The sequence below is a fragment of the Pteropus alecto genome, unplaced genomic scaffold (genome assembly GCF_000325575.1).
Source record: "Pteropus alecto unplaced genomic scaffold, ASM32557v1 scaffold72, whole genome shotgun sequence".
NCBI classification, from domain to species: domain Eukaryota; kingdom Metazoa; phylum Chordata; class Mammalia; order Chiroptera; family Pteropodidae; genus Pteropus; species Pteropus alecto.
The window spans coordinates 5,508,996-5,521,034 of record NW_006436811.1 but is presented as its reverse complement, the minus strand read 5'-3'; the positions used below and the strand labels follow the sequence as shown (position 1 = coordinate 5,521,034).

General features: G+C 32.1%; 1 pseudogene; it reads right to left on the bottom strand.

Moving 5' to 3' along the window:
• Nucleotides 1-640: 640 nt before the first annotated feature.
• Nucleotides 641-759, bottom strand: LOC112481546 (annotated as a pseudogene).
• Between the last annotated feature and the right edge of the window lie 11,280 nt (nucleotides 760-12,039).

Below are 12,039 nucleotides of genomic sequence, written 5' to 3'. Positions count from 1 at the left end.
TATAGACTGAATGTTTGTGTCACCACAAATTCGTATATTGAAACCTAATCTCCAAAATGTTGGCCTTTGGAGTGGGGCCTTTGGGAAATGGTTAGATCATGAGGATGGAGTCCTTACATTCAGGATTAGAAATCTTATAAAAGAGGCCCCAGAGAGCTCCCTCACCTCTTCCGCTATATGATGACACAGCAAAAAGATGACTATGAACCAGAAGTGGGCCCTCACAACGCACCGAATCTGCCAGCATCTCAATCTTGGACTTCCAAGCCTTCAGTACTGTGAAAAATAAATTTCTGTTGTTATAAGTCACCCAGTCTATGCTATTGTTGCAGCAGCTCAAATGGTCTAAGACATTTGTACATAATCTATTAATCTACAATTTAATTGGAGTTTATTAATACATTGCTATATTTTCTGTTGCAGCAAGTGAAATTCTCCATAGACTGCTTTATTTGAACATAATTCTAACTCAAAGAAAAAAAATCTGTAGAAATATCTGAAAGAAACTCTATAGACAAGTTATTTATTTATTCAAGTTATTTATTTACTTAATATTTTTTTATAAGAGAGGCAACTCTTGGTTGACCTCACAGATTACAAAGACCTTGTCAGCTTACAATCCCTTATTTTTTATTTTTTATACCTACAGCACTTGGTCTTCCTAGGTGGTCTCCCATTTAAGTACAAACCAGACCCGACCCTGCTTAGCTTCTGAGATCAGATGGGATCGGGCTTGTTCAGGGTGGCATGGCCGTAGACAGAGATAATTTTTTTAAATGACAGAATAAAATTTTTGGTCTGAGTCTCTGAGCAAATGCAATCTTTCTTAATGCCAACTAAGCAATAGTTGTTGCGACAGGCAAAATAATGACCCCGTCACTCCGAACTCAAAGACATTTATGTCCAAATCACCAGAAATGGAATGTGTTAAGTTTCATGGCAAAAAGAAGAATTAAAGTTGCAGATAGAATTAAGGTTAATAATCAGCATACTATAAGTAGGGAGATATCCTGGGTTCTCCATGTGGGCCTGATGTAATGCCAAGCCCCTGCAGAGTGGGAAAGGAAGCAGAAGAGTGTCAGAGTGATGCAGTATGAGAAAGACTCAACGGGCTATTGCTAACTTTGAAGATGAAGACGAAAAGGAACAAGTCGAAGAATTTGGGTGGCTTCTAGAAGCTGGAAAAGAAAACTAATTGTCCCGATTGTCTCAAAAAACAAAACAAAACAAAACAAAAACAAAAACACACACAACCTTGATGACACTTGATTTTGGCCCAGTGAGACTCATTTCAGATTTACGTCCTTTAGGACTGTAAGAGTTGCAATGCTTTGAGCCATTAAGTTTGTGACTATTTTTTACAGCAGCAATAGGAAGCAAATACACTGAATAATGTTCTAAATATTGTATAATATAGCTGCTGAACATGTGTTCTTTGGCTAAAAATAGAACAATTTAGTACGAAGTTAGAAATCTTACAGTAAGTTGTTTATATTTTGTGCTTTTTTATTTTTAGTTTCTAAATTTCAGACATGGTTGTTTTGCTACATGAATAAGCATGAAACATGATCACTTTTTATATTGGTATCTTTGTATGTATATATATCTGTGCTTTCAGGAAATCTCAGATGACTTTAGATGATAGATTTACCCAATTTGTATTTGATATGGCCAACTCCCTACTCTATCAGCTTACAGCCAAACACACCAGTCATTAACACCATATTCATATACACCATATTCATATTTATTCATTAAGTATACAATCAGTTTTAGCATGATTCACTCTGAACTTTGCAATAAATAAGCAAAATCTAATATCTCTTGTTAGAGTTTTTATTCAATGCTGCAACTTCTGTGTCTTGAGTACTGTCTGGTACGTAATCGCATCTCTAAAATCTTATGGACTAAATGAGTGGAGATCACCACTGCTTAGAGCACTAAAGTGTTCTGTTCAGGCATCTTTTGTAAAGGTACCACTAGAAGACTAATGACTGCCTATTCCTTGGCTGTCTACAACCCATTTCAGAAGTGCTCCAGCCTGTGCTAAGGTTCCCATTTTCACTTGTCCCTGCTCAGGTACTTACATTCTCAGTGTCTCCAAAGTTTCTGTGACAAAGCTCTTTTAGTTTTCATCCATCCTTTCTGAGCACCCTCACCAAAAATATAGCCATGAATCTGTCTGATATCTGGGCTGATATTGTGCTGTGCTCACTACCACTTTCTCTCTAATTTAAGATTTTTTTTTTCCCTAAAATCAACCTATTCAGTTCCTCATCTTACTGGATTTCTTTTGAGCTTACCTCACTAATTCTCTAAAACACAACCATATAGAGCAAAATCAAATGATAAAAACAGCTTACGAAGAAGCTAATAACTGCATTGCTTTAGCTTCACATGTATTTGCAATTTCACATGGGTAACCTTTAAAAATATTTATAATGTTGTAAAACAGCTTTTTTTAACACATATACTGAATCAAAGTAGACATAACAAATGTTAATTTCCCTGCTACTTTCTATGATAAACTATGAAATACTTTTCAACAGAAAAAAATTGCTTAGATTAATGTAAAGAATATAATATTTTGAATATTTGAAACCATAAACCCAAGGAGACAGCTATTTAACATGATTTTATAGAGACACAATTACTTAATACATACTGAACAAAGTATATAAAGAGCAGTGCAGGAATGTCAATACTTATATCTTGATCTTTTTAGTCCCATTATAGAAATCTTCATAATTATGGAGATTGGGGAGATTATCCTTAATACCAATTATCTACTAAAGCTGGTGCAATTAAAAGACAGCTTTGGCTCAAAATCATGGTCTCAAATTTGCATTTGATGCTAACAATTAAATTAGTCAAAATTTCTCTAATTAATATTTAAACTCTATTTTTATAAAAAAGAATAATACAAATTTGTTTATTTGTTTAAGGGCTTTGTCTTTTTATCTTCAATTAAAAATATTATGGTTTTTTAGAAGTGGTCCCCAAATATAAGAAGTTCTGAAAGAAAGTTTTATTTAATATCAAATCATTGCTTCTCTTTTGTAGTATGTCACTTGACATAAAAAAGCTTATAATCTAAAAGATATTGAACATATATAGCATTTGATCTTTTACATTCTACTGTGATTAAGTATATATTTTTGTGAAAATAAAATTCTTATGCTTTCGACATTATAAATACCAAAAGTTGTTGTTTTGTTAATACACTGGTGATATTACCACAATTTTCAAGTTCTTTTTAAACATGTTTCAAAAGATGCCTGGGATAAATCACAAAGAGGAAAATAATAACTTTTCAGTGAAGAAAACCGGTAGACACCACCTTAACCAAGTGATCAAAATTAGCATCATCACTAAAAGGAAAAATCAGCACCAACTGCCTCTAGCTATGATATACTGAGAGGAATATTTTGTCACTTGCATAGTATTCCTGCCCCCCCCCCAAATTCATAAACTGAATCTAGTTGTAAGAAAATATTACACATTCTATAAAATAACTGCCTGCAATATTCAAAAGTGTCAAGGTTGAAGGTTGAGGTATGACTGAGGAATTCTTTCAGAGTGAATGAAACCAGAGTCATGAGAACTAAATGCTGAGATGCTGAATCTGATCTTAAATCAGGAGAAAAAAATAACTATAAAGGACATTATTTGGGCAAACCAAGGACATTGAATATGTAGTTAAGGTTAGATAATGGCACTGTAGTAATGCTATATTTCCTAATTTTGAAAATTATGTTATGGCCATATATTTTTTAAATGTCTTCGATCTCAGGAAATATATTTGTGGAAGAATTAGGGAAATAAAATACCATTTGTTCAACTTAATTCAATAGTTTAGAAATTAAAGTGCATATATTATAAATAGAGAAATAGTAATAAAGCAATTGGGGTAAAATTTAAACAATTAGGTGAATTTGGGTAAAGAGGGCAGAAACAGTACTATTCTTGCAATTTTTCTCTAAATTTAAAACTTTATCAGAATTTTAATATTACCAAAAACAAAGGTTCCTGGGAAATGTACATTATTTACCCTTTTAAGGTAAGTGTTTATATTTAGAATTTGAGAATGTTTTGAATACTTGATAACTATACTTCATTTGTTAGAAAATATGTAGTTTGGAAAATATATCCCAATAACTAATAAGAATATGTGGTATTATTTTATTTGCTTTTAAACAGCAGGTGATAACTTTGGTGAAAGCATTGTTGGTGATATTTTTGTTCTTTTCCTTATTTCAAAGATCAAGGAAATAGCTCTTTTAAAACAATTTTGAGTAAAAGTGAATTAGAACCAGATGTTTTGAGCGTTTAATTGCACTCTAAAATTTCTGATATATGCCGTAGAGAATGTCTAAGTTGTAATGACCAGCCAGAATTTCCCATTTAAGAGTGGACATTCCTGGGTCAGCCTTCAAGTTAAATGTTTATTTTTCTAGCTGTTTTATAGTGAAGTTGGTTGAAAGACTTGGCACAGTACTCTTCAGTTTAATTTTAAGCCTGACAGAAATGCTGGCCTCAGTGTGTGTATGTGTGTAATTTAGTCACTGTGCTACTGGAAGTCTATGGAAGATTAATGAATGGTGAGGCTCTGTGGCAGTTGTAAGGGGATGCAGAATAGAGAAAACCAGCCACCATCTGTTCAAAATGCCTTTTGTAGTGCTTTTAAGGAAAACAGTTATCAGCAGGAGACAAAGGCAGACAATGGCTTTAAATATTGATGTTTCTGTTGCAAATAAATATTGCAATTATACTTTTATTTCAACAAATATATATGCATGCATTATGTTGTGATTATACTGTATATTCAAATCAATTTTTTAAGAAGTAGGAAAATTACTAAAATTTTAATATCTTTAACAATACTTACTCTTCATTAGTCTCTAGAAGATAAGATATAGATTAAGCCCTAAGACAAGCTCTGTGTAAATCATCTTTTCCCTGGAATTAACCTTTTTCCTTAGAATCACATCTACCACGGTCTCATACGATTTACACAATATGCTTTAATTACATTCTCATAGATCCATTTTCTTAATCAGCCTTCAAATCTTTTCAAAATTGGCCTTTATAACTGAAAAGCTATCAGTTATGTCTACTCACTCAGAAAACTCTATACCAGAACTTTTCAAACTTTAATTGAAGACTGCTCGCCTGGGGGTCTTTTTTTAAAAAGCAGATTTTAATTCAGTTAGACTGGACTTGAACCTGATTCCAAGGTGATACCAGTGCTACCGGTCCATGGTTACACTCTGATTATAAGGATAGAAATGTATCTTTATGAATCTTTTGCCATAAAGAATGGTGAAGTAGTCAGTCATAAAATACTAAAAATATACACACAGCCCTTGGTGTGTGTGTATATTTTATGTTGGTGTCCACTTGGCTCAGTCTTTGCAAAAGTTCCCATTCACCTAGCCAACAAATATAATAATAATAATAGTAATAATAATAATAATAATAACAAACAACCCTTTAATAGCTTAGGATGCCATTTGAATCTATACTGAATCAGTAATGAGTCTTCCAACAACATTTTATATAAAAATATCATAAAACACGTGCATAACAATTTATAAATTTTATCTGAAGTAAAAATATAAATGTTAATCCTTTTGCTTATCTTTTATCCAAGGCCAAGTTATTTTATTTTTATATATGTCTGCTGATTGGATTTCCTTGTCATTTTTCATGTATAATAGGTACCCATAATTCATCACCTTAGATTTCCAGTTTCCATTTCTTTCAAGTGGATCAATAATTTAAGTACACTTGCAAAGCACTATAAATAGAAGATTTACAATAACTCGCAATTTTTTACAATTAGCTTGTCTACATCTAATTCAAGTGCAATTATTTTTAGGAAGCTTAACTTTGCTGGGATTAACCCAGACCACTCAATATAGTTTCATAAAACAAACAAAAAAAGTTATTTTCTTTCTCTTACTTGTTGTTATTGTTGTTTACATAATGATAAATTTATAGCTTCGAGGACAAATGCAGCGAAAACATTGAGCTCATTATTCAACATTGGTGGTAAAACTAAGTGTGTAAACTAGAGAGTGAGTGACGGGCCAAAAGTGTCTGTTGTGCCATTAGTATCCATCACTTTGTTTCACAGAGGGTATTGAGAAGGATAACAAATCAGGGAAGTAGAAGATTGTTAAGAAAGCTTCTAATCTTATAGAAAATTCATTGCATACCTGCGACACTAAAACAATTTAGGAAATTCAATTCATAACCTCCAGAAATATTTCTCATAATCTTTTCTGATCCTTTCCAATTCTTTAGTACATTTGACTAATATGACTCCCATGTCGAGTCATATTTTCTTCTCTAACAATCTCTCACAGCTCCTAGGTTTTTTGTCTGTACTGAAAGAGCCATTTTAAATTCTCCCCTTTTCTTCCTTTTTTTATTAAGTTTACCTCTAATTCTCCTACTTCTGAATCATAAGATACCTGAGGGAAAGGCAAACAGGAATTGGGACAATCTAAAATTATTTCCTTGGTAATGAATTGTTTATCTTGCAACTATTTGCTAAAATTGATATTTACCTGATCCATTAATCTGTGAGCCAAGATAGTAGTGCATTAACTCATTAAGGCACTGGTGTCCCAATAGAATGAATTACAGTAACTCTGTTGCTTGCTGCTAGAGAGTATCATATATGATAAGGATCATTCAAATGAAAAAAAGAAATCATTAAATACAGTATAAATAAGTGCACATGAGCTCATTACCTAGGGCCAAAGAGCCAGCAAAGGGTTTTTTTCTCTTAATAATAATGTAATTACCTTAGTGCTACTATTTGACAATGAGAACGTGAAATATGAGCAAAATATAACTAGATTTTCATTCTTTTTTTCTTTAAAAAATATGTGATTTTACAATTCTTTAAAATTTCCATCAGAGAAAGTAAACGAGAGAGCACAATTTTTAAAAAATTATAATTTTACCATATTCAGAATTTCAAAGAAACCATGCTGGAAAAAAAGTCAAAAAAGTTTAAATATTTAGAAAGAAATACATTTTTTAAAATTAGCTTAATTACTAGTTATAAAAAAGGTTTAATTATGGTTCTGTACCCAGTTTTTATTTCATAATTTTATAATTTAGTGGAAAAAAAGATTGGTTTGGAATTCTGAAAACTTCAATACTCACATAATTCAGATGTTTATTGACAATACAACATCAAATAAATCATTTAATTTTTTAAAAAATTAATTTTACTCTGTTTTTTCTGATTCTAATATGAATTTTGAAATTATCATTTTCAGAATAGATCTTTTATAAAATATTTAAAAGCTAAAATAGGCAGTGTATCATCAACACATAAAAAATTAATAGATTATTGTATATTATACTTAAGCAGAAATTTGAATTCAAATTAGAGAATGGAAAGCAAATTGTTCTAATTATTTATTTTTTCCTGGTCAATAGCAAGTGATTTTTATAATATTAGGTGTTTTATTCAATTTATCTTTGTTAATGATTTGAAACAATTATGAGGAAGCCTCTCCAAGTTCAGAAATCAGACATTTATAGTATGTAGCAGTATATAATTGTGTTTCTATGACTTTTCCTGTACACACACACACACACACACACACACACCCTCCATGAAAACACTCACAGACAGAGCCACCAAGTTACATGCTTATAAATGGACAATATTTTACTTTTTTTTTATTGATTTGATCTCTGTAAAGAAATTATACATTATTTACAGGGTACCTGTATTAACAAAACTGATTCAATGTGATATTCAGGTTAATTACTTTATTCTTCTGGGGTTTTTGACCTGATTTCTATTTTAGTAGGCAAAATACAGTAAAAAATTGGATTAGTAAAGCACTTCTTGCCTGTAAATAAATTTCCAATGTAAATAGCTAAAGCAAATTCTCACAAACAAAAAGACTGACTACCTCAAGAGAGTGAGTGTTCTCTAAAATAGATAGAACATTAAATAAGAGAAACCAACCAAAACTTCTCTCAGATTTAATATACTTTCTTGCAGAAATTTTGTGTACCACATTTTTATATAAATTGCATTATCAAGATATAGAATTTTAACTGAAGTCTAAGCATGAGACAAGAATAAGTGGTTACAGTTATTCTTACCTTACCTTTCAACAATAAAATTTATTGCACAACAGTTGAATAAAATGAATCCAAAAAATTCGAAAATTAAGTGTCAACAAACAGCTTAGCTAGCACCCATGCTACAACAAAAGGAACATAAGGTGAAACTGATCTCTAGTTCTCTCTTGTCACTTTCAAAGGTCAGGTTATCTTGGCGTATCCCTCAGAAGGCTGTACATTTCACCAAGGTCACTCAGTATCAGTGATACTTGCTTTAACATTTCAAATGGCCTATGGTATTGCCAATTTACTCAATAATGTTTCTTAGGCCAAAAAGATGCATGTGATGGACAGAAGTTCCTCCTCTACTCCACACACACACCCTTGCCATCAAAGATGTTTCATTGTAACAGCTGGAACTGTGCATAAGTTTCCTTACATTGCAAAAGGTGAATAAAGTTATGAACCTTGAGATAAGGAGAATAACCTGAATTATCCAGGTGAGCCCAATCTAATCACATGAATCCTTAAAAGAGAAGAACCTTTTTCCCAGGTGTGGCCAGAGACCAAGAGATGGCAGCAAGAGAAGGATTTGACTTTGGTCAGGTCCAGTTGCTGATTCCGAGTTGTGGGTGCTGTGTGTAAGGAACCAAATTCTGCCAACAACCTGAATGAGCAAGAAAATGGATCCTCCCTTAGAATCTTCAGAAAAGGATGCAGCAATGCCAATGCTTTGACTTAGCTGGGTAAGTCTGTGTTGGAATTCTGACCTATAGAAGATCATAAATTTACGTTGCTGTAAGCAACTAAGTTTGTGGTAACTTATTATGGCAGCAAATGAAATCTAATATGACCTAAAATCACGTGCCTTGTTTAAGTGCCATATCTCTTTAGTGTACTTAGTTTTACGAGTTGTTCAGTCTTCCACTGACTTTCATGACCTTACCTCTTTTGAATATTGCAGGCTGATTAGAATGTCTTTCAATATGGGTTTGTCTCAGGTGTCCACATGATTAGATTTAGGTTATGTGCATCTGGCAGAATACTGCAGAAGTGTTATGATGGTTGGTCTCATTGCATTTTATCGAATGGAGAATGATTATGATTTTTCCTATTATGATGGTATTCACTCTGACTGCTTGAATATTTTGCTGTTTCCTAGGCTTCTCAAACTGTAATATTTTTTTTTTGGTAATTCATAAGAATTTTGCAAGGAGTATTTTGAATTTTGTAATTATCAAATTTTCAGAAAACTTTCAATGTATTTATTTATTGTGGATTCTTGCTTTTCTTTTTTAATTCAACGGTAACAATCATTACTATTATTATTTACTTAAATGCAATCACATCTCTCCAATGGATGTTCTCATTACCGTTCTTCAATTCTGACTTGGGTCATCTGGCCATGAAGACACTCTTGTCACACCACTGGAGCACCAACACCCCAGATCATGTCCCCGTGGGCACCCCTTTCACTCTTCTTGGGCTCTGATGGTCCTCATCAGGCTGACCCTTCACATGGGGACCCACCTCACTTTACTGTGCTCTGACTTTTGATTTTACAGTTTTTTAAAACTACGTTAAAACTTCATTTTTTCTTTATGCAACCCAATAATTTGGGTATAAAAATTTATCAGTTGTTGGAACATGATTTCATGATACCATGATATCAATTGTGAAGTGTCATGAATAAAAACTAGATTATTAATTATTCAGTTTTATAAATAAGAGGAGTTATTCTTAATTTTGTCCATTTCTTCTATAGAGCTAGAGTGAAAATTTTGAATTTTCTAATGTGATAAAAATGCTAGGAAATTTTATAATTTTGCATGTAGTTAAATTCAGTGAGAAAATATACTATAAATTTTTATTCACCTAATTAATTTACTTAAACATACAACACAAAAAAATCAGTAAAGCTGATAAGTTAAAATAAAAAGTATTTTAAATGCCAAGTCAGAAAGCCTGATTTCAAAGATTTACTTTTTAATTTGTTTTGTACAAACTAATTACTCTAAATCTGTTTCCTCATTTGTAAATAAAAGAAGGAAAATTGCTGTCTTGCTCACTTTATAATCAGTGGGAAGGGAATGAGCTATGGAGTTAGATAATTTTGGATTTTAATCTCTGTTTCGATATCGATAATTATGTGACTTTTGAAAAATTGTTTAATTTATTTGATCTTCCATTTGATCATTAGTAATGTGAGGATAGTAATGGCTGCTTCTGAGATTTGAAATAAGAATGAAATTGAATAATGTGTTTTAAGACCTAGACCAGGCACTGTTAGGTGCTTTCAGTGTCTGACTTTGAGTAATATCAACGATTGGGTAAAAAAAGAGAGATGTTATATGTAAAACTATGTTGTGAATTATAAATTGCTACACATATGCAATTCAATTTGTCGTCTTGTAAGTGACATCCCGGCACTTTGTATTTCTCCTTTTTGGTATTACCACAGGTGTAAATTTTTATTTACTAGTTATTTCGTCTTTAAATATTGGAATGTAAGGAAGAAAAGAACCATCTTTGTGCTCCCAGAATACCCTCATATTCACCTATAAGACTTTAGTATAGTTATTTGTGTTCACTTGTATCTCCTTTCACAAAAGAATGAACTGTTCTCAAATAGCGCTTGCTTGACTCCTGAATAGTGTCTATAGATGTTAAATTAAGGAATCAAAAAAGTGTGAAATTTACATATATTAATAAAACCAGAGAGCAATACTGTTACTTGCTCTACCATCTTTCCAGTTTAAATATACTGATCATAGAATAATGAAACTATAGATTATTTGTGTGTTTAAAAATCTGTTTGAATATGAGAATATATACTTCATAAAAACTTTAGACTAGTTTTGAATGTGGTAAGATCTTAATTTCTCATAAAATAAAACTAAATTCACTTTAACCTAGAAATACATTAAAAATACACATTAGAAATAAAAACAGAAAATTTGACATTAATGTCGTTCTTCATTTTAACAACTATAATGTAATAAGACTCTAAGTCAGGGGTCCCCAACCCGTGGTCCGTGGACTAGTATTGGTCTATGGTCTATAAGGAATGGACCACACAGCAGGAGGTAAATGGAAGGTGAGCAAACGAAGCTTCATCTGTATTTGCAGCCACGCCCCAGCACTAGCATCACCACCTCAGCTCCACTTCAGATCATCAGGCATTAGATTCTCATAGGATTACTGGTCTCTGGTGCCAAAAAGGTTTGGGACCGCTGTTCTAAATGAATGGGAACAGATTGAGGAACTATATCAAATTGAAAACTATAAGAAAAGAAAAGGTTAAAAAATGAATTTATGATTTCCATTGAAAATTGTTATTAATTTCTTTAGTATGACTAAGACTCAAATTATAATTATTATTACTGTTAAAATATTTATATATTTTTTTGTTTTTAAATATTCTCTCACCAAATTGTTATTATTTTCAGAGTTTTTATTAGATTGTTTTATCTGGAAAAAATAATATATGCCAAATTCTTGGATAGGGGCGTGAAACGAGACTAAATATCCTGATTTCCAGTAAGTGGAGTTGAGGAGAGTGCAGTGTTGAGCATCTAAGTCAATTCTGTAAATTCTAGAAATATAGCCAGGATGAGAACTTATACTCACTAATAAGTAAAAGAGATAAATCACTATATTATACGTTACACGAAGAGCAGCACTAGAATGATCTTACAAACATTTATAGACATTATTTGGCCAGCAGAGCCTCTTTTAGTGGACTTTGGAGCCTACTTAATAGTCATAATAGTTAACAAAGTTTGGAATTTAAAGACTGATCTGAAGCAACAGGTGCAAGAGAGAAGATGGCAAAAGATCCTCAAGTGCCTAATACTATAGCATGGCAAGTAGCTTTTTAGGGGCACTGGGCTAAAGAATGAGAATGGACCAGGAATAATTCAAAGTAATCATCCC